Raw genomic sequence first — 23,005 nt, forward strand, 5'->3', positions numbered from 1 at the left:
CTGACAGAGTGAGATGGGACTTTTACTTTGTTTACCTTGTTCAGCTGCGGCGGACAGTAGGCGTATTGTGTTGCACAAGTTGATGGACTAAATGATTAGAAACTTGACGAAACTGGCGATTTCTTTGGCGATGTTACCACAATAATAATTGTCACCTTAACTTATAAAGACTGGCGAATGGAGGAGGACCGTCGAGAGTAGACATTCTACGGCCGTATTGTTGAGCCAGTTCACAAATGCGGACACCACGCTCATATTTTTCTATCATTTCCATCTTCACTTCAATGTTAAGCATCAACTCTTTTCCTTTTTTCACTAACATTCTTGGAACCCATGTTGATTTCTCTCACAAGAAAATCTGCTGTGTGTCCGTCTTACGGGAAAACAAAGAAACTGCGGCGCGGTCATAAATCGTCGTATTTCGAGCATGTCGTCGGATGTAGAAACAAAAGGCGATATCGTGATACTTTGTATCCCAAAAGGTTATCAATATGCTCCTGTCAAGAATCGAGATATCGTTTTAAAAAGGTGTCAATATTAAAAAAAAAAAAAAAAAGAACCATCAAGTTTCTACCAAAATCTTCCACCATAATAGTGTCTCAGTTAACTCTAAGGCTGCCATTGACGGTGCTCGACGCCCAATCCATTTAGACAGGGAACGTTTGTTCATTCAAAGCCAGAGCATTCACAGTCATTCGGTCCAATTTTCGGGGCATCTACAGGTCACTTGCTCTTCGTTTTAGGGCATTTAAAGTTTATTTCGTGTTGAGTTTGAGTCACTGCCTATTTATTTGGGTGATTCCCAGGTGACTTCCTGTTCTGTATCTCAAAATAAACAGGAAGTGACCCAACAGATACCCCAAAATCAACAGGAAGTAACGAAAAATCAACAGGTAAACGACCTTAAATGGCCCAAAATTACCTCATTGCCTGGCTTTGGCTGCCACTGACAGCCATAGACGTTCAATCCGTTTGAAGTGGGAGGGATGGCTGCCATCCCTCCCAGTTCAAATGGATTGGACGTCTACTAGTGATAAACACACAGCCGAAGGATGAAAATTGTGTTTTTGTGTTTATTATTGCTTGTAGAATATCCTAGAAGGATTTCCTGACCGATTTATCAATAATGGTTATATCGCCATATCGTCAGATCATCGTTATCGTAAGCTTTGTATCGCAAATTGTATCGTATTGTGAGGTACCAAGAGGTTCCCACTCCTAGTTTAAGTACCACTGTATTTGGATTTTGGGATTATTCCACCCTTAAAAAAATACTGGAAATAAGAAAAGGTTACACATGATAACTTACTGGACTGAACTTTTTATTTATTTATTTATTTATTTTTTATTAGCACACTCTTGGAAACAAAATTAAAATCCCAAACAAATTCCAAAACAATTTACATCTCTACCTCTAAAGACGTTATTATACACAAAATGGGGTTATAGCTCTAGGCAGGGGGTCATGTGGCTTCCTTATAGTCTTTTTAGAAGCACAGTTGAAACTATAGCCATCTTTCACTCCATCTCTCACTCCCCCACTCACTTCCTATGAAACAGGTCGCCAATTGTGATGGCGAGCGAGAAGCTACTGTGGCATTTAGAGAAGATGGGTTGGAGGAAGATGAGGAAAGAAGACAAAACACGCACCCAATAAAGAGACAGAACAAGAGAGGAAAGAAAGGATGTGTATGAAGGCCACTTTTTTTTTATTTGGTTCACAAAGCACTCTAACCCCCACTCTTTTTACACTCAGCTCCTTGAGGGTAGCAGAGACAAAGGAAGCCTGACTCTCACAATGTGCTCCCTCCTTTAGCCCAGCACACTTTATATCTTCAGTACATTCACTGGTTCGTGTGATGAGTACCTACGTGTGCACAAAGTGTGAGAGCACATTTGTGTGTTTGCGCGAGTGTATGTGTGTGCTTTATAGCGCTCCAAATAAGAGTGGTGGGGGTATGTGTTTGTTGAGGGTCTTATAGGGCAAGAGGCCAGAGCTCTGAGGCGTTACTATGGAAACACCTTGGCGCACAACAGGTGATTCTACGGGTGGTGGGTGGGCTGCTCATCGCCACAGTGCGTAGCTACAGGAGGCTATTAGTCTTTGTATGTGGGTTTATCTAACTACATATGCCACAAACAACTTTGTGCCACAGTTCTTAACCAGCTCCAATAAGACAGAGATCATGTCCGAAGTTGCTTGCTGACCGCCTTAATCATAAATTCCCTGCTTTGCACACACATCCTGCACACAGAGATGATGGGACCCTTGCACATTCACATGCACACACGTACACTACACACATCTGAGTGTTGTTAATCTTACTTTAAAAATGTAATTAATTACAGATACAAATTACTTATCCCTCAAAAGTAAGAGTTAGTAACTCAGTTACCTGAATGTAAGAGTAATTAGTTACTTGGCAGAGTAACTGGTTTTACTTTTCATATTTTTTTCCCATTCAAAAAAACACTGTGTGAAGTTCAAAGGTTTTTGGGACAATTCGCCCCATCCCAATTCTTTACCCTAAACTTAACTGGACACAGGGATATTGTGTATATTGTGATTGTGATAACTAGATAGTAACCTTTGCTCTGTTTGGAAGTCATTAATGTTGTGAATAAACCGTTAAAGTTATTAAAATTACTCCCGTGATTGCATTAGTTCCACTCTGTCCACTTTCTACATGTGAAAGTTTTAAAACTGTTTCATTATTTAAAGATAGATTCAAGTCAAGATTTTCCCGATCTAGGAGTATTTTAGATATAAAGTTACTTAGGTTCACTAGGAAGGCTCTGTTGTTGAGAAGTCTACTGCAAGATGGCAGCTGTGTATCATTTCGCATCTACTTCTCTATACATTTGCTCACGCCGCCGATTCTGTCATTTCGCATCTACTTCTATATACATGTGATATCTAGCGTAGCATCATGTGGGCGTTGTTTGTAGGCTGTCAGCTACAGTCAGGTATTATTGGAGCCACCTAGCTTAGCATCGTTTTTGCAACTGCGTCACAACTCCCTTCACTCCTTTCCACTCTCGCTCTTTTCTCTCCATGTCTCTCAGACTTCTCTCGCGTCATTCAACCAACGTAGTAACGCATAGTAATGCACACCTTTACATCCTCAGTAACGGTAACCGCGTTGCAAAGATTAGAGAAGTAATTGATTAGATTACTCACTACTGAAAAAAATACAGCCATTAGTAACGCCGTTATACTCTAACGCCGTTATTAACAACACTGGCTGCCACTAATACCATTGACTTTATAAAGTCACACACGTCACAAATTGACGTCACTACCGAGAAAGATGAAAAGCCCAGGCAGTTCATTTGTGTGCATTGCAAAGATCTTCTGATTTTAGCAGGAATAGCTTCAAAAAGTGCTCAAATTAAATTTCGTGAACGTAGAATTAAAAGCTTTTTTTTTTTGTGAGCTATAAAGAGGGTAGAGCAGTGTGTGAAACGGGGCGGGGTCATTCATTTATACATCATCAACATCAATAAACATTGCACATACAACACCACAATATATTACAATATATTAAGTTACACGTTTGTGCCTATTTGAAATTACTTCTAAGGAATATAATCTTGGCAAAATTAATTGGATGCACACTATAAGGCTAAGCACCTGACAGGTTGCGTCAAAACAACATTATTGTTACTCATAACACAAAAACCTGCAAAGACATGTCTATAATTTATGCTTAAAGTGGTGAACATTGTGGGAACAGTCTCAAAAGAGAAAGCAGTTAAGCATCATTCATGAATAAGAGTAACCACCAAATAGTTCCAAACAAAGGTTTTCCTTCAACAATAATGTGTTTAACACAACTTGGTCCTGTAGAAGCTTGCATTTTGAGGATGCGCACCTTCACACTGACATTAAGATTCAATGCAATCACGCAAAGAAGAAAATCAGTTATTGCTTTTTTAATGGCCTAAAAAGCATGGGCATGTTTAATTTTGTCAACCGCAGCATGTGATGCAAACTACATGGCAGCTAAACCACAACTAAGCGTAATTCAATCACATATTTTCTTCTGTTGGGTCTCTATTTGGCCTGGGTTCCGAAGACAATTAATCATAATAATAATAAAAAATAATAATAATAATAAATAGTAATAAAGAAGTGTGCGTAAACTGTTGAAAAAAGTGGTTCGTCCCCAAAAATGCGTTTGCGAACACTTGTTGGCATTGAAGTGAGAGAAAAGCATACTGAAAATGTGGCCCCATTTGCGTTCAGATGGGCGCGAGGTGTTCCGAAAATGTGGGCGAGAGAGAGATGCTTCACAACATGTAGGTATAGGAAACAAGCTTGACAAAATAGCATCCATTTTCTACGTTACTACAAGTAGAGGTAGTTGATGGACATTTTGGAACCTAAGCATGGCATGGTTTGAGCAGTCAGCGGACACATCTACAGCTTCCGAGACCAGGCAGGCCAGCCTCATTTTTCCCCAATTCTGAAGCTTTCTTGCATATTTTGAGCATTTTTTAATTAATTTTTTTCAAATTTGTTAACAACTCTTTTCTTTAGCCTTTAAAATTATTTAATGATGTTGCCTTCTCATTTAACAAAACCTTGAGAAATGATTGAATAGTTGGTTTTTTTTGTTTCTTTGTTTTTTTTGCTTGAACAGTACTTTTCCCATTGAAACAAACAAACGGGAGAGCAGTAGAAAGACATTCAACCTTGTGTGTTCTGAGGCAAAGAAACCTAGCAAACATAAAAGAGATTTGTTCAATGTCCTTTGTAAAGAAGAATCTTAAGAATGCCTTGTGATTGCTGACAGTGGTGCTGATTGTTGAAAGAGAATATGTTGTTGTTTAATAGTTTAGTAAGGTTTGCTCTTATCAGCTGTTTTTCTTGTTTGTACTTATCATCGTTATTATGGTTTCACCTGGCGTGTTTTTAACAAATGAGTCCAAACTAATTGTTTAAAGCAAAATTAGGGAACTTTCAGTTTTGGTCGATTTTAGCAGCGCGGGTGGACAAAAGCAGTAGTGTTATGCCTTAGGGAAGACTGCATTTCCCATGAAGACCAGCGCACAGTATCGTAAAATCCTTATCTCCCAGTCGCCTGCAGTTGGATTGGACGACATTTCTGTTTCCAGCGGCTGTGTGAGGAATGAATAGTGATGAAGTAATGAATCCAGTTGAGGCTAAACAATATATTATGACGATGTTCAAAATAAGAAACGTTTGATTTTGTACTGTATTCCCCCACCGACCCTCCGCTGCTGCGCCCGTTACCCGAACTTGTCAGTGAGTTCTGGTGAGGGGGGGTCACGCCAGCGAGTGAAAGCCGGGCCATTGATTATTCTTGAGTGCCCTTTTATCCTGGTATCCTCCCTTTTTTCTTTTGTCTCCTCGGACAAAACTCTTTTGTTGCCCTGCCATCTTTGCAGGATTCTTGCGAAAGCATTCTCATTGACATCGGTCTTCATAACAAATGGGAAGGGGGGAGGTGACGTATGCCGTGCAGTAGTCAGCACATTTGTAGTTTTTTTTTGTGCGAGGAAGGGTTCCTGCCACCCTCCTCAAACTAAATTAGTGCCAGTGAAAGCGATACGGAACCCCTCAGGCTATAACAGAGGTGTCATTCAACTAGTTGTCAGTCGACATATCAACGCAAATGTTATGAAAATATTCTATAAAGGGTGAAAAGTTCCCTAGCGTTGCTATAAATTGAAAAGTACCAGTGACAACTTTTAAGGCAATTATGCCTTGAAAAACTGCCTGAACTGGGACTTGAACCCTGGATCCTCAGAAAAAAAGTGTGAAGCCATACCGACTTTTCAATCTGTTGCATTAACGCAAGTTGCGCAACATAAGGTGTTAACACCAAGCAATAGGAAATAAAAGCCACTTGTGCGAGGGGTACATTTCTGTCATTTAGATCAATCAGACGATTTCGCAAGCTACTGTTGTTTTTTTTCTCTACTTGTGAACTGAATCAATTTACCTGTTGAAAAATTACAGTTCGAAAACATAAAAGGAAAAAAATTAACTTCTGTATTTTACTAAACACTTTTTTTATATCGATAATAAATGTAATCAATTTAAAAGTACAAATTACATTAAACAGAAATACTCCAAGTTTCCCATATCATTTTTTACCCTTTAACTTAAAATTAAATACTTTAACGCTGCAACATTGAAGTCAAGTGCACGCTTGATACATAAGTCATAAAAATAGTCTCTTGCATTCCTTTTTTTTAGTTAGCACACGTTTTATCCAGTCATAGTTAAAATCACAAACAAACAGGAAAAAAACAGAATCCCTCGGACCTGAGCCTGATATTCTCTTTAGAGAAGCACTCCCAAATTTAAGTACGACAGTAAAATATTACAACATTTAAAAATTGTTATTTGCCCTAAAAATTACAAACAAATGGCATATTTGAGCAAATAACATTCAAAATCAGCAAATAGCGCAAATATTATTCATGAGAATAGCAGTGTTGTTATTTACTTCAGCAATCAATTATTTTTCCATTAATGTATTTTGTTATGGAAGATTTTAACGGCATTTGAAGAGCTCCTCCTGTGGTTTTAGGAAACAAGGAAGATTGCAGCAATTTTTCTACCACTTCTTGCTCTGTCACGCTCCATCCTCTATCTTTTTTTTCCCCTGATAAAACCAGTTCAGGGTGTACCCTACCTCCTGCCCATTGATACCTTGGATAGGCTCCAGCACCCCCACGACCCTCGTGAGGTTAAGTGGTTCAGAAGATGAATGAATGAATGAATGAATGAATGAATGAATGAATGAATGAAAAACAAACTCTCTACTCTCACTCACTCACTCATAAAGAAAAAAAAAGAGGACAGTGATGTGAAATGGCATAGACTTTAAATTCATTCAAATGGTGGTGTGCATTCGAGGAATGCAGTCCTGGAATATACTGCCAGCTCATATCAGACTGTGACAATATCAGCACCTTCAAAATTACCGTTAAACAGTGGCTGAAAACAAACTAGACCTGCTTTCAATTATCTTAATCTAAATCTAATCTAAAACTGACATGTACACTGTGAACATGGCTTTACTTTCTTTTGCACCTAGGTATGGATTCTGTGTAGAGTTACTGTCCATGCGGGGCTAATGTGTCTTTCATACAGGCTTTATTTAATCTGTAAAAACACAGCGCTGTAGAGCGATGAGGGTGTAAAAAAAAAAAAAACATAAAGCTAACTGTCAATTTTAGCTCGATAGTCATTGATGGATAAAACAACAAGTAGCATTGGTGCTTTATGTGTTCCAATACAGCAGGTATCATACGTTTATTTTGAACACTCCAAAACCTCAAAATCCTATCAGGACTTTCAATTAAGACTTAAATTTGAAACTTAACTAGAACTTAAAAATAGATTGACATAAATGGAAATTCAATTGAAATGCGTGGGGAAAAAAACCTAACTTTTAAGTGATATGTGTTATCAAGCGTCATGACATTTTTAGGTAAGAAATGATTTTTTTTTTTTTTTTTTTCTTTAATAAGATCTGAAGTTTATTGAGTAAAAGCAATGTTTGTTCTTTTATTTTTCTAGTCACATCTGAGATGCAATTGTTGGCTGTTTTCAACAATGAACATCTAAAAGACATTGATTGTCTAAAAATGGTTCAGTATTAGGTGAAATGTTTTGTTTTTTCATGTATATTTATAATTTCTCTTTTCCTAAAAAAAAAAAAAAAAAAAAGTTTTATCCGATTAATCGATGAAATTTTCAGTAGAATACTCGATTACTAAAATACTCGATAGCTGCAGCCCTAATCCTGTGTTTGTGATATATGGATATAATGTCTGTATGTTATGTTAGATTGTATTATTTATTTCATTGTTTTAGAATAAAATGCCTGCCTGAGACAACGGATGCTAACTCTGTCATATTTGTATTGATGTTTTTTTTAAATGATGTATCGATCCCCGTGTATTTTCCTAATCAAATAAAGAAATGAAATGAAAATGAAACCTCGGTGGAGTTTAGAAAGCAAAAGGGCAGTTTTATTTAGAAAAAAAGTTTTAAACATGTTATATCAATCCAAAATAAGATAAGTCACCACATTACTCTGTCAGTCAATAACAGTGCAACTCCATAGCATTACACCATTAGTCAGAGTTGTGACATATGGATAAAGTTGTCAAATGTCATTGTACTGATCACTCAGTCAACCACATGAGTTTTTAACCTTTACATTCCTTGTAATTCTTTCAGAGAGACAATGCAGTCAGAGGGTTTTATTTAAACACATCACAAGGCTTCCGTGAACAACGCATTGTTCTGTTTGATTGGCTTGGCCTCACATTGTGCTAAAGGACTAAAAGAGACACACACACACAGACAGACACACACACAATTACACTCTATTGTGTGACTCTCTGTGGACTCCTGGTTCAATAGGATTCAGAGAACAATGTCCAAAGGATATAGGAGGTCAGGATGAGAGATGAAGAGAAAGAAAAAATAACTTTTTCGGCTCTACTGCCCTCAAGGAGGTGGTTAATAGTATCGCAAATATTACATACTGTACACTCAGGGATCCCAACTCTCACGCATTTCAGGCCATTCTCATGCCCTATGCCACACCGTATCATGGTCACGGCTAAAATATATACGTAGAACTCATTGTTGATCTAAACAAAGTGCTCTGTCAGACGACAGTCCTCCTGCATGCACGATGAGTCTGCCAGCTTGGACAGCAAAGTACAACAATAATGGTGGGACTAAATACACCACTTTACTTACACCAGTCCTTAGCATTGGCAGGCCCCAAGGCCACATGTAGTCCGCTGAGAATTCTGTGAACAAGTATTTATTCTGCACACGCACTACAAATTTGTTGGTTTTTAATTTTAAAAAAATGAATGGATAGGCAGGCGTGTGCTCACGAGGGAAAAAGTTGCTCACAAGGCTCAGGCCGGTATCCCTGAAAATATCTGACCACAATAAACAAAGAAAAGTTGACACCGAATTATGCTTTTTCAACAGGATTTTTTTTTTTTCTAAAGTCCAAGGTCAATCTGTGTAACTAGTTTGTGGCACACATGTTGTGTGTTTTGTGTTCATTGAATTTGGTCATGCTGTTGAGCAGTTGCCAGTTTTTCTGCACGTTGCCACTGGACCCTTTCACACTATGCGCCTCTGGTGTAAAAAGGCCTTTATTGACCGAGTTACATCTGAGTGATCTTATTTTTTGACATTGTTCTAATGCCTTTTTGTTGTTGTTGTTATTTATCTGACCATTCTTACCACAGTAGTATTTAACAACAGGTATGTATGTATGTATGCGATTTTAACACAATGGTCATGCTGTTTTTTGAATGACTGAAGCAATTGTGCTATTAGATTGGCGCAATGCTATAAATAGAGGTGGATGGAGTAGTCCAAAATTTTACTCAAGTTGAGTAGCGTTACTTCAAAATAATATTACTCAAGAATAAGTAAAAGTAGTCAACCAAAAAACGTACTCAAGTACAAGTAAAGAGGTACTTGGTGAAAAGAATACTCTAGTAATGAGTAACATTGTCAGTAACTGCTTTTTATTTTCTCTCTCAGCAGAAATTTACTGTAATTTCCGGACTATAAGCCACTAATTTTTTCCTTCATTTTGAATCCTGCGGCTTATAGCCCAGTGCGGCTTATTTGTTGATTTATTTGGGTTAATAGGTGACACTTTATTTGACAGTGGCATCATAAGACTGTCATAAGACTGCCATAATTATGACATGACACTATCATGGGCATTACTAAATGCTTATGACAGATGTCATTAAGTGTCATCCGGCAAATTATGTCACTAACTCCATTTATGTCCAGCTTGGATCTTTTACATCCATTCAAAAGTGAGATAATTTGCCAGATAACAATAAATGACATCTATTATAGGCTTTCATTAATGCTCATGACAATGTCATGTCATAATTATGAGTCTTATGGCGCCACTATCATATAAAGTGTTACATAATACCATAACTAGCAATTAATTAAAAACAACTGGAACAGTAACCGAAGAAATAATTAGCACGAACATTCATTTTTATTGTAATTTACGTCTGTACGCCTGCAATGCATGCTAGGAGGAATATTGGACAACAACAGTGTTGACAGCAGGTGGCAGCGGAGGTTGACTGTCTCCCCAAAGGAAGCTGTGATGGCTAAATGAAGCTTCTTGAAGCAATTAACCTTTGTAGCTGATTGGTTCAAAGCTCCATGGTTGTTCATTTGGTCTTATGACAGTCTTGTGACGCAGCTATCAAATAAAGTGTTACCGGTTAATATCTTTTGATGTAAATATCCCATAATACAGTAAGGACAGCTGCGGCTTATAGTCGAGTGTTGCTTATTCATGAACAAATGCTTTTTTGTGCCAGATTTGGCGGATGGCGGCTTAAGGTGCGCCTTGTGGTGCGAAAATTACGGTATCTACTGGACTGTCTCAGAAAATTAGAATACACAATATTCTAATTTTTTGAGACAGTCCTGTGTATATATACAGGACTGTCTCAGGAAATTAGAATACACAATATTCTAATTTCCTGAGTATCTAATTTCCTGAGACAGTCCTGTATATATACACAGGACTGTCTCAAAAAATTAGAATATTGTGTATTCTAATTTCCTGAGACAGTCCAGTATATGAACTGTTGTTGTAATGATACCAATGGTACCAATAACCCAATAAATAACCACATTAAGGCAAAGAAATAGAAAAAAAAATCATTGAACTTCGGCGAGAGAGAAAAACAAAGACAGAAATGAATCAGTATTCTTCCAAAGAGTATGAGTGCTCTCTAGTGGAGAAAATAGTTCCTAGTTTGAATAGTGAATACTGTAGTTCCTTCATGGTTACCCAGTATGAAATTAAAAGGATCATACCTCCAGTTTAAAAGTTTTTAAAAACACTTTAAATCCGCGCTTTTGAGTCTTGTTGAGGGCAGCGCTCTATGTCATGTACTTCATTTTTTACAGTTCTTTCAAGACATCACGTGATTGAACAGGCTGGGCTGATCATAGAACAACAAGCTTGAGTCTGGTGTAATGTTGTCATGTGATTATTGTTGCAATGTCTTATTGGTGAAATTGGTAGAGCTACTCTTGGCATCACAGGCAAAAAATAATAAATATAATATGTAGAATAAAGTGGAAAAACGTATTGACCCTTGTGTAGCCTAAAGTAGGGGAGTAAGTAGTTTTTTCTTCACAAATCTACTCAAGTAAAAGTAGAAAGTATGGTTTAGTAAAACTACTCAATGAAGTAAATTTTCACAAAAAGTTACTCAAGTAAATGTAACGGCCTACACGTAACGCGTCACTAGTCACCTCGGGCTATAAAATGCAAACAGAAGCTTTCAGACATTAATTAAACACCATATTTAACCATGTTTTCACTCTAGTAAACAGTTATCTATGGGTGGTACAGAGGCAGGGAGCAATTAGTCAACTGTCTTTCAACCAGCATGAACCCATTCACCTAGGAAGAAAAAACGCCATGAGAAAGAATGAGTTAGAAGGGAGGGGGTAGGTTCAGAGGTCAGTGGTGAAATAGCTACTACTACTTATGTTATTATGTGTATAAATTTTTTTTAGAAGATTTGTATATTAGAAAAACAGTTGTTTAAATATTAAGATAGAATGATTTGAAGGGCCAATTATGATGTTGTATCAATCAATTAAGTCTGTGTACAGCTAAATTTAGTAACCTTCCATTCCAGATGTGATTTCTTCAGTGCCATGAGAATGAAATGACATGAATGAATGAATATTCACAGGCATCAAATACTGAGATATTCTCTAAATTAAGGATGAGGAATTGGCAGCATCCGGGCATCATGCAGCCCTCACCCGCATTGGAGTCACCTCTCATTTTTTATTTGAATATTATAAAACATTTCTACACCACTGGATGGCAGATGTGGAAAAATTCATGTCAGGTAGAATTAGAAGCCAAATATAAAGGCAAACCCTGGTGCATGGTTTGTTGTCGAACTCAAATCAAAAGTGCTCAACCAGCATTGACAGTTGATTTGAAGTGCACAATGAATAATAAGATTAATATCTTCAAACATTCATTCATTCATTCATTCATATATTCATTATTCAACCGAATTAATAGTGTTGCAAATGCATATAAAGACTGGAAAAACTGGATGTTTTTAAATTGGCGCACCGACTTTGTTTTGATCCTTCAGAGTGAACTACATTGCACTGTATCATACTTGTACATCAAGTGAGTAAGCCTGTTAATTTGAAGATTTTGATTACTATATGCAGGACAAACACACACGAGAGCCCTTTAAACTGGGAAAGAGTCACAGTGCTGTATGTGTTATTGTTTTTTATGAGATCAACCTGGGGCAAAAATATGTAAAGTATCTCACTTAAATAGTCTGACATGGCAAAAAGCCTAGATTCATTCATTTAAGGTTTCCTGAATTGAAAGATTCATTTTAATACATTTAATTGATCAGGTGTCAATAAATCATAACAGAAGACCAGTGCTATAAATTGTCCCGGTGAAAAATATTTACAAAGAGCTTTAGAGAGAAGTAATAACACGTTATATTATTTATATTATTATTTAATGAATAACAGCTATTATTATTAGCAATAAATCCAGTGTAACTGTTAAATTAACATTTTAGGTAAAATGCAGATATTGTCAAATGTATGGAAATGTAATGTTAAGTATTACAATATCAGTGTTATTATAAATGATATGGTGCATTATTTTGCACAAAGTATACCAGATCGGTATCAGAAACAGCAGCTCAAATTCTTTTGAGTTTTTAAAAGATGGTTGTATCAAACATCTCTTGTATACATTTAGGAGGTGGAAATCATAAGATTCGGGCTTAAAGAAAGTTTTTTAAATAGATCAAAAAAAAGTTTCACTTCCTTTACAAATTTTGTGCAATACAGTTGCTGGAAATTATGTTTAATGTTGCCATTAACATTTATTTATTTTTTTATTTTTTTACTTGTGCAACATAACATCATCCACAGTGACAGTATTATATTTTGGTTTAGTTCTTTTACCATTTTAGGGAGGAACAGTAAATTCAAGAGAATAATAAGTTCCTCATGAAAGTTGGCTTTTCCCTGAACAGCCATATCACACGCCTCCAGCCAGCCCTTCAGCTCCACCACTAACCTTTGAAATTGAAACATCATTGTACTGCTTAAAATAAAGATGAATTCTTTAAATTAATTTTTAATTAATAATTTTTAATTAATTTTAAACATTTAAATGGAAACTTTATTTAAGGGTGGTCAACAAGAAAGTGAATGCAACAATCACTAGAATTAAAATTATACAATAAAATAGAAACTCACACTAAGCCCAATACTGAAATTGGTTATAGGTGACCAATACATTACTTTGAACCCATGACCCATAATTAATAGCCCTCTTACAATAAAATATAAAGGGGAAGTTGGTAACTAACTAGACATGTGCCGATTACCGGTTTCAAGGTATATCGTGGTATGAAAACGTCATGGATTCAAAACCGACCAAATTTTCCGTCATACCATCCCTACGGTATTAGCTATTTTTTATGTCCTAAAAATGCAGTGAGAAATCCCTCACTTGCAGCTGCAAAGCTCAACCCTCCCCCACCTGTTGTTGCTCAGTGTCAGTGAATCAGCTGTGCTACACATGGCTGGAGGAGGTGAAACTCATGAACTTTTTCCCCCAACGATGAAAACGAAATCGCTGCTATGGGAATATTTCGGCAACAGAAAAGTTACAGACGGCCGCGACTTAGAGGAGGAGGGCCAACCCACATGTAAAACATGTTTGCGCAGGGTGGTTACCGAGGAGGCAATACCTCCAATATGATTTCGCATTTATACATAATTAAAGGTTAGTAAACACTGTCATGGACGTTTCCCACCAGCTACGAGAGTTAACTCCAGCGTGTATCGTGTGTCTAGCTGTGGTAAAACATGTTTTTTCTCTCTGACAACTCTCAGTGTTGAGAAAGAGACTGTATGCATTAATTAAACATGATACGAGTCTTACACACGTTTTTGAAAAGAGTTCAATTATTTTTGTTCTGATGGTAATAATATTGAGCTGTGGCTAAGGGTTTAGGGTCACTTTGGAATATTTAGTTATTTTTTAAATTAATTTTAACTTATTTTGCTGTGTTATGCTATGTAAAGCACTTTGGTCTCCTTGGCGGATTTTTAAATGTGCAATACAAATAAAGTTGATTGATTGATTGATTAACATTATACTTATGTTCCAATTTGCTTATATGTTTTGGGAAAAAAATCCTGTTCAAGGGAAAAAAGTTATTGTTTGTATTTTTTTTTTTTTAAACCCTGATATCTATATACACATTTTAGAGCTGTAATTGCAATACCGTGATACCGTGAAACCGGGATATTTGGGCTTAAGGTTATCATACCGTCAGAAACTCATTCCGGCACATGCTTCTTGGTAACTAATATCCATTAGCACAGGGAGAACATACTCATTTTAAAACATTCTTATTAGCTATTATTGATTGATTTTATTTGTTGTCGGGGGGAACTGAAGTTGAAGGTTAGGTGAGAAACTAGAGCCGGGCGGTTTACCGAAAATTTACCTTTACTGAGATGGTTCATGATGATTGACGTAATTTTGACCACATCCGTAAATTCGTTTTTTTAACTAAACGAAAAAATTAAAGTCTTTTCAGCCCGCTTTGACTATGTGTTGTTCAGCTATACTCATACTCCTTTAAGAAAGTACAGGCAGTGTGCTTACATGTGAAGTCACGTGGTTATTGGAAAATCAAATAAACAGAAGCACTTTGCTATCAGACAGTACCCTACCACTACAAGTGAACGTGATGGAGTCGGATAATAGTGAAACGGCTACCGGTAGCCAGGCCACAGGCATTTCACGTATAGCATTAGTCGACACTCATAGTGTGGTGTTGGTGCCAAGAAAGAACTCGACGCCGGTTGTCTGGAAGTATTTTGGATTTGAGAAGGTTGATGAACCAACTACAGTGGTACCTCAACATACAAAGTTAATTCGTTCCAGGACCTTGTTTGTAAGTCGAAATGGTCGTATGTCGTGCGTTATTTTCCCATAAGAATACATTATAATTTCATTAATTTGTTCCACAGCCCGAAAACCTACACTAAATCCTTAATAAATGCTGGTGGTACTAATGCAAATAGCAATTACACAGAGAAAAACAAATAAATTATGGATAAAAATCTCAATAGTAATATAATAATATACTAAAAGTAATAATAATGGTAAATGGACAGTACTTATATAGCGCATTTATACCTTTAATAATGTAACGAATCGCATTGTAATGTGGCGAATGTGTTTTGCGCGGTGTACCTGAACACACCGCGTGGCTGACTTGACAGAGTGAGAGAGGAGAGTACTTTTACTTTCACTTTTCATGTTCAGCTGCGGCAGACAGTAGGCATGTTGTGTTGCACAAGTTCTAAAATAAATGATTACAATTTTTTGCGACGTTACCACAATAATAATTGTCACCTTAACTTATAAAGATCCTCGAACAGAGGTCGGAGGAGGACCGTCGAGATCGTAGACATTCTATGGCCATATTGAGCCAGTTCACGGACGCGCACACCACGCTCATATTTTTCTGTCATTTCCAACTTCATTGCAATGGTAAGCCTAACCTTTTTCACCACTTGCACTAACATTGTTGGAACCCAAGTTGATTTCTTTCACAAGAAAATCCGCCTTGCGTCCGTCTTACGGGAAAACAAAGAAACTGCGGCGCTGTCATTGATTGTTGTATTTTGAGCATTTCATTGGATGTAGACCAAATGTCGAGTGAAATTTTATGTTGGATGTCGAAAAGATCGTGTGTTGAAGTCATCGTTTGTCGAGGTACCACTGCACATCAGTTTCAGGGTCAATTTCATAAATAGTGGATGTGGGAGCAGTGCTTTGAGCACGGACTGCACCTAGCAATCAGTTTGCCATGTTGTTTTGTATCTGTGTTTGCGTGAAGGGGGGAATGTCTTCTCTGATAGGTTTTATGATGGTACAATTTACAATGGATGAGCTCTGTATTCACCATAAAGAATAATCCAACAGTGTAGCCTATAATATGACCGTTATTTGGCCACAACTATTTTTCTATATGTGCTCACTTTATTCCGTCATTACTTCCATCACAAAATCTTAATGTGTGTGTGTGTGTGAGGGGGGGGTTTGTACGTGCGTGTATTTCTCGCTAAAAACATAAAAAGACCAGAAACCATGAAGTAAAAACTTGTGTTGAGTGATCATGTCACAGCAGCCATTAACAATAAGTTGTCTGATACACAGTCCTCTATTTGAAGTGCACTGTTCAAGCCCCTCTTGCAATAAGTCATTTGTGTTACAATTACATTTTTGCACATTGGCCATAGCAATATTTACAATATTGCACGTTGTTCAAGTCATACAAGCCGTTTTAAATATTTATACTTGAACGCTTATTTTTTACAAGATATTTTTATATACTTAATGTTTACACTGAAGGTACTATTGTTAAATACTTTAAATTGAAAGCTGGTAAATAAATCAACGAGAAACGGTTAATTTGTATTTCCTGCGTTTATTCAGATTTTCAAATTGTATTAACCATATGCTTGGGCGAATTTATCGTCATTTATCGTTACTGAGGTATATCGGCTCAATTCACCATGATAAGTACTTAAGGCCCAGCTCTATGAAATACCTAGAAAAATGGTCTTGATTTTAAAGCCTCAACTGAGGTTGTTACGCCTCTGAGCCTCCGGCTTCTGACATCCAAAGGACTTTATGCAGGTCTAATGAGTTTAAAGCGCTATACTAATAACACCAACAATCAAATACAGTACTCCAAAATTCAACAAACATGAAATGAAACAAAAAACGAGTCCTCAGACCTAGTTTGATTTTGATTTGCACGGAATTTAGTATTTCAAATTATACATCATCGTTCAAAACAATAACCCATTACAGAGGCAAACTGTAAGCTTCATGTGCCTGGAATATTGACAATATTCGTTAACATAACTTTCATGACGACTAAAACTTCACAAATCCCGTCAAACCAAACAAACATCAGAGCACGAAACAATGCATTTGAGTAATCAAAATTATGTTTAAATCTGATGAATTAATTATAATGGCAAAAGGTGGATAAGCGATCAGAAGCACACTCACCAGGCAGTTTCGGTGCGTCCTAAACTCCTGAAGAAAACCAAACAAAACTTCCGTCGACCTCCTCTTCGTCTGCATTCACTCGGTGCCAACCTTGCAAAACCTCCGTGGTTGGTGACGCGAGTTATTCGGTCCCTGTCCCGTGTTCTCCGATTGTTTTACGGCGGAGGTTATTGAGTAGTGGCCGGTGAGCTCGCAGTGTTCACAGCGTGGCCACTGACGCGCGTGAATGTTGGCGGAAAATGCAACACCGGCCGCCCTCCTCTCATTCGCAGCGCAGCCAACCTGAGTTCGCACCCAGTCCAAGGCGGTCCACAGCTCACCTCCCACTTAAAGAGCGAGGGGTCTGACCGATTTCAGGTTGAGGCGACCAGCAAAGTGGGGGAGGTGAGTAAGCGTGAGGCTCGGGGAAACCACAAGAGACGGGTCGATAGCAACCATCAGTGGCTTCTGATCACACATACGCGTATTGACCAATATGCCATTAATGGTGATTAGGTCGTTGTCCTCCATTCCTTTGAATCCATTAGGTTCAATATTACATTAGTTTTGAACAACACAAAATACACAATATCAACAATACATAACAACACATTCACACAATATATGTAAGTTATTAACATTTTTACCTTTCATATTAAGACAGAAAAAAATAAATGAATAAACTTTAATAAATAAAAAAGAAATATAAGAATAAAACCTAAAAAAAATAATTTAAATAAATTTAAGGATACATGTTATATGCTAAATAATTTTTTGCAGTTTTGGTTTGCTATCCTATTTAACAAGGTTTCCATAGGGAAGGTAGGGATATAAAACTACCAACTTTTCAGGATGGTCAAATTGTCCCCACCGACTTTTAAGCAACCTTATTTGCATTATGTGAGTTCAGTTATATATGTCATTTAGATTGTCTTCCCATATGTTGTAAGCAGGGGTGAAAGTGGGCAGGAATGGGCAGGAACGCAGTTCCGGTATAAGATTCAGGCCCGGAACACTGTTCTGGTATACGGTGCTTTGATTCCGAAAATATGACGGCAACTGTCAAAATGCTATGTAAAAAATAAATAAATAAATAAATAAATACAAAGCTGCCACACATGCATTTCATCTCCAAGAAGAAAACAATCTACCAACATCAGATTTACATACACAAGTGTTAACAACAAGCATAATAAAGTGCTTGTGTAGCGTAATCCGTGTCCATCGATATTTATCATTTATTTTATTCCATGGACGGCATGGAGGTTTCCCCAGCTGCTGCAGTTATCGGAGTCTGAAGATGACGAGTCACGTCAATGTGCGAATGCAATGGATCAAATCTTTAAGAGCAAGGAAAGAGTTAAGGAGGCTTATTTGTCATATTTAGTTTTATTTGCTCTGATGGGGAGGTTCAGAACATCTGAGCTGTCAATATGCACTTTGGACTTATATATGTTCAATTATGTTAGGCTACTTATTCATTTCCTTATGTTTTAAAAAAGTCAATGTTTCTGCGATCTTCAAAATATATTCCATTTCACTCTGTATAATATAAGTCATTTGTACTTATTTTTCTGAATGTATGTTACTTATATCTTTATTATTAAAAACACAACAAAAAGTAAATGTTTACATTATCTTCAATTTCAATATACTACTACAACCTATGTTCTTAAGTAGTTAAAATTGAGATTTGGCATTTAGTATGTGAGGAAATGAGGGAAAATAAAAATTAGGAGATGGAGGTTAGTGTTATAGCTGTTTTTGTTAACTTTTATTTTGCAAATCATTGAAAAAATACAATTTTGAATGAAAATCAGTTTTTGTATGCTTTATAGAACTAACTGACTAAAACAGTTTTCTTTGCATTTCAGTAGTTTTGACCCCCCACCCCCACCCACCCAAAAAAAAAAAAAAATTCTGGCTCCGTGGCGACCTTCACGTCGGGGAGTTCCGGTAAGAAATTCTAACCACTTTCATCCCTGGTTGTAAGGATAGAATTCAATTGATCCTATCATTATTAATTGAATTATTTTCATTATGTTCAGACTTATATTTACCCCTTTTCACTTGCTGAATGTGCCGGTCCATTTTCCCCCTGCAAACGCACCTTTGATTGACTGATGATTTGCAGTTATTTAAAATGTAATTATTTTCTACTTTATTCATTTAAAAGTATTTTTATTTACAGCCTATGCAGACATTATTTTCAGTAATCATACAATAATCATAATCCAGGTAAAACGTTTCATATTTTGTTGAGTTGGCTTTGGTTGTGGACAAAAGCAGTAGTGTTTTACCTGAAGCTCCAATTTTATTTATTTTTGTTATACCCTGACTAAGAAGTTTTTTCAGTTTCTTTATTTAGACGGACATGTTGATTGGTCAAATGTTGTTGTTTTTTTATGGGGGGGGGGGGGTTGCATTCCTGGATAGTTAAGAGATTATTAACAAGTTTGTATTTATTGTGTATGTTGATATAAATTTATGTTCAAATATTGCAATTTAAATTTGCTAATAAAATCCAGACATTTTTTGTAGTTTTCAAAATGTTTCTTTAGTAGTTTTTGAAAACAAAGGTTAGAATCGAATGGTGTATCACCTGAACCGATACGTGTTAAAGCTAGTGTAAATCAATACAGATTTATTTTGCATTGATCATTTAGCCTATAAATTAATTAGGTGCATATTTGTGAGAAATGTTGCCCGGACCCCCGTTCACCCAATCTGTTTGGTCTTATTAAAGTCCCATCCCAAGCAAAAAGTGTACTGTACATGCAGGTTATGCTGTTATATCGTCTCGACCAATGTTGAGAACAAACCTACGCCTTTGCTATTTAGTGACGTGAAACATAATTCAACTTCAATCAGGAATAATTTGACATTTGGCTTTGATTTAGAATTTTAGATTTGTAAATATGAAATTTTCCCATTAATATGAAAAGATTCAATAAGAAAAATATTTTTTTTTGTCTTTAGATTCAAATACTGTGATAATTTTTTTCCCATTCAATTATTTATTTATTTTTTTTTTGGTTATATACGTATGATATATTTTTGAAGTTCAATCCAAAATTTGGGTTCAAGGGTTTGGTTGCACTAACAGGTCAACCCGATATAGCATTAGTCCAGTTGTCTCCAACCCGGTCCTCAAAGGCCCGCTGTGGGTCATGGTTTTTGTTCCTGCCGATCCAGCACAAATAGTTGAACCAATGAGGTTTCTGCTAAAACTATCAGCAACTGATTGTACTTGTAAAACACTAGATTGGTGAAAAGTGTAGTTATTTTGTTTGACTTGAATGAAATCCTGCACCCAGAGTGAGCCTTTTTGGAATAGGTTGAAGACCCCTGCATTAGTCAACCACTCTCACTTCGTACAATTAGGGTGCTAAACAGGCCTCACTTGGTCGTATGGAGCGGTCTGGCTAACCCGCCCAGGATGTGTATGAACACAAAACTAACTGCCTTTCAACATTATTGAAAATATTTCACAAGATACATTGTAGAATATCTAAATTTATTCCATAGAAATATGTGCTCATGGACATTTGTGTTTACAGGAACCCTAGCTATGAGGACTCGTAGTTCTTTAAAAATTAAAGTATAAATGTTAGTATCAGTTATAATAATTTGATATTAAAACCCTCTTGATGTTTTCGTTTTTATAAAATTTGTCAAATTAGTAGGTCGCTACTGTTTTTGACCTCGCAATAAACCCTATGTGGTGACGTATTCCGTTGCACTGCCAGGCTTCAGGATTGTGACTGTTTAGCGAAACAAACTGTCATCTGTTCAGCCATTGCAATTTAAACCGACCGTAATTTTCGCACTATAAGGCGCACCTGACTATAAGCCGCCACCAACCAAATTTTACACAAAAACGGCATATGTACATAGATAAGCCGCATTTGACTATAAGCCGTAGCTGTCCTTACTGTATTATGAGATGTTTACACCAAAAGATATTAACCGGTAACACTTTATTTGACAGTGGCATCATAAGACTGTCATAAGACCAAATGAACCACCATGAAGCTTTGAACCAATTGGCTGCAAAGCTTCATTGCTTCAAGAAGCTTCATTTAGCCATCACTGCTCCCTTAGAGGAGACAGTCAACCTCTGCTTCCTCCTGCTCTAAACACTGTTGTCGTCCAACTTGCCTCCTAGCATGCATTGCAGCGCTACAGATGTAAATAACAATCAAAATTCATGTTCTGTGCTAATTATTTCTTCAGTTACTGTTCCAGTTGTTTCATAAATTGCTAGTTATGGTATTTGGTAACAATTTATTTGACAGTGGCGCCATAAGACTGTCATTAGATAATCATAACTATGACATGATACTGTCATGAGCATTAATGAATGCTCATAACAGATGTCATTTAGTGTTATCCGGCAAATTATCTCACTTTTGAATGGATGCAAAAGTGTCCAAACTGGACATAAATGGCGTTAGTAACATAATTTAAGAGATTACACTTAATGGCATCTATCATAAGCATTCAGTAATGCCCATGATAGTGTCATGTCATAAATATGACCGTCTTATGACAGTCTTATGACGCCACTGTCAAATAAAGTGTTGCCAAATACCATGAAAAGCAATTAATGAAACGAATGGTACAGTAACTGAAGAAATAAATAGCACAGAACATGAATTTTAAATGGTATTTACATCTGTAGCACTGCAATGCATGCTAGGAGGCATGTTGCCTATGAACCCAAGTAAATCAACAAAAAAGCCACACTAGACAATAAACCGCAGGATTGGAAAATGAAGGATGAATGGATTTGGAAAATGAAGGAAAAAAGTAGCGGCTTATAGTCCGAAAATTACGGTAAGCAAAATATATATAGTATGAGCAGGACAGCACTGATGTTGTTTCACAATCCAAGCAGCAAAATGAAGAACAGAAAAGGCGTGTTGAGACGAGAGTGGGACAAACACCGTTATGTACGTGCGGCAACTGCTTATCAATAATAATGGAGAGAGACAGAGTGTTGACAAGAACTCCAGCTTTTGTTTGCAAATCTTCATGGTAAACTATTCTTTGATCAAACTTATTCCACTATCAGTCTAGAAAATGTTAGCAACCTGAGGTGTCGCGCGCTTTACCAATAATTAGTATATACAGTGAAACTCCGCAGTTTGATCATTTTTGCAGATCATGCACCCCCGAAGTTGTACTTTGATGCAGTTTGCCTTATCCGAGATGTCTTATGGGGTTCACTCGCCAGCCTCCACGACCCAGAGAGTGCTGCCTAAACCAATTAGAACCAGGTCACCAATAGGTAGCCGTCATTGTCACGTAAAACGGCTGTCCAGATTGATGATCACCCTGCCGGTTAGCTAGGAGCTGCTACAAAGCCGTCCAGAGCATTTAGTGGCATTTAGTTTGAACATTTTCTTAAGTAATACTGTACAACATACCTAAATTGACTGTAGTGTATGACAATGTGTGTGTGAATGGTTTTAACCCACAGATTTTTGAAGACTGCTTTAAAAACTTTGCACTATTCTATTCACCCTTAACATTCTCTATTATCCCAACAAAGTTATATGATTTGTTTCTAACTGCAAACTTCACAATGACAAAATCATTAGTAGACAATATCATGTCATGTATAATTGCCAATATCATCACTATATACCAGTGGTTCATAACCTGGGTTTGATTGAACCACAGGGGTTTGGTGAGTAAGTCTAAGGGGATTGGCAAAGGTTAAGACACGCAGGGCTCAATTTTCATAAAATGACTAAATATGAGCAAAATGGCTTTGTACTGGTTTGCCCCCAATTTACATGCTTTATTCCATATCTTTTAATTCT

At 36.9% G+C, this 23,005-nt stretch overlaps 1 protein-coding gene across 2 annotated transcripts in view; it reads right to left on the minus strand.

Annotated features, from left to right (window-relative positions):
- LOC130922222 (transcription factor SOX-13-like) overlaps nucleotides 1-17,476 on the minus strand; it is a 42,061-nt gene extending 24,585 nt beyond the window's left edge. For both annotated transcript variants that reach the window (XM_057846843.1, XM_057846841.1), the window contains exon 1: nucleotides 17,196-17,476. The gene's annotated coding sequence lies outside the window, so the exon portion shown is untranslated. The remainder of the gene's footprint in view (nucleotides 1-17,195) is intronic.
- Nucleotides 17,477-23,005: the final 5,529 nt, after the last annotated feature.

Source organism: Corythoichthys intestinalis, chromosome 9, assembly GCF_030265065.1.
Source record: "Corythoichthys intestinalis isolate RoL2023-P3 chromosome 9, ASM3026506v1, whole genome shotgun sequence".
Lineage (NCBI taxonomy): Eukaryota > Metazoa > Chordata > Actinopteri > Syngnathiformes > Syngnathidae > Corythoichthys > Corythoichthys intestinalis.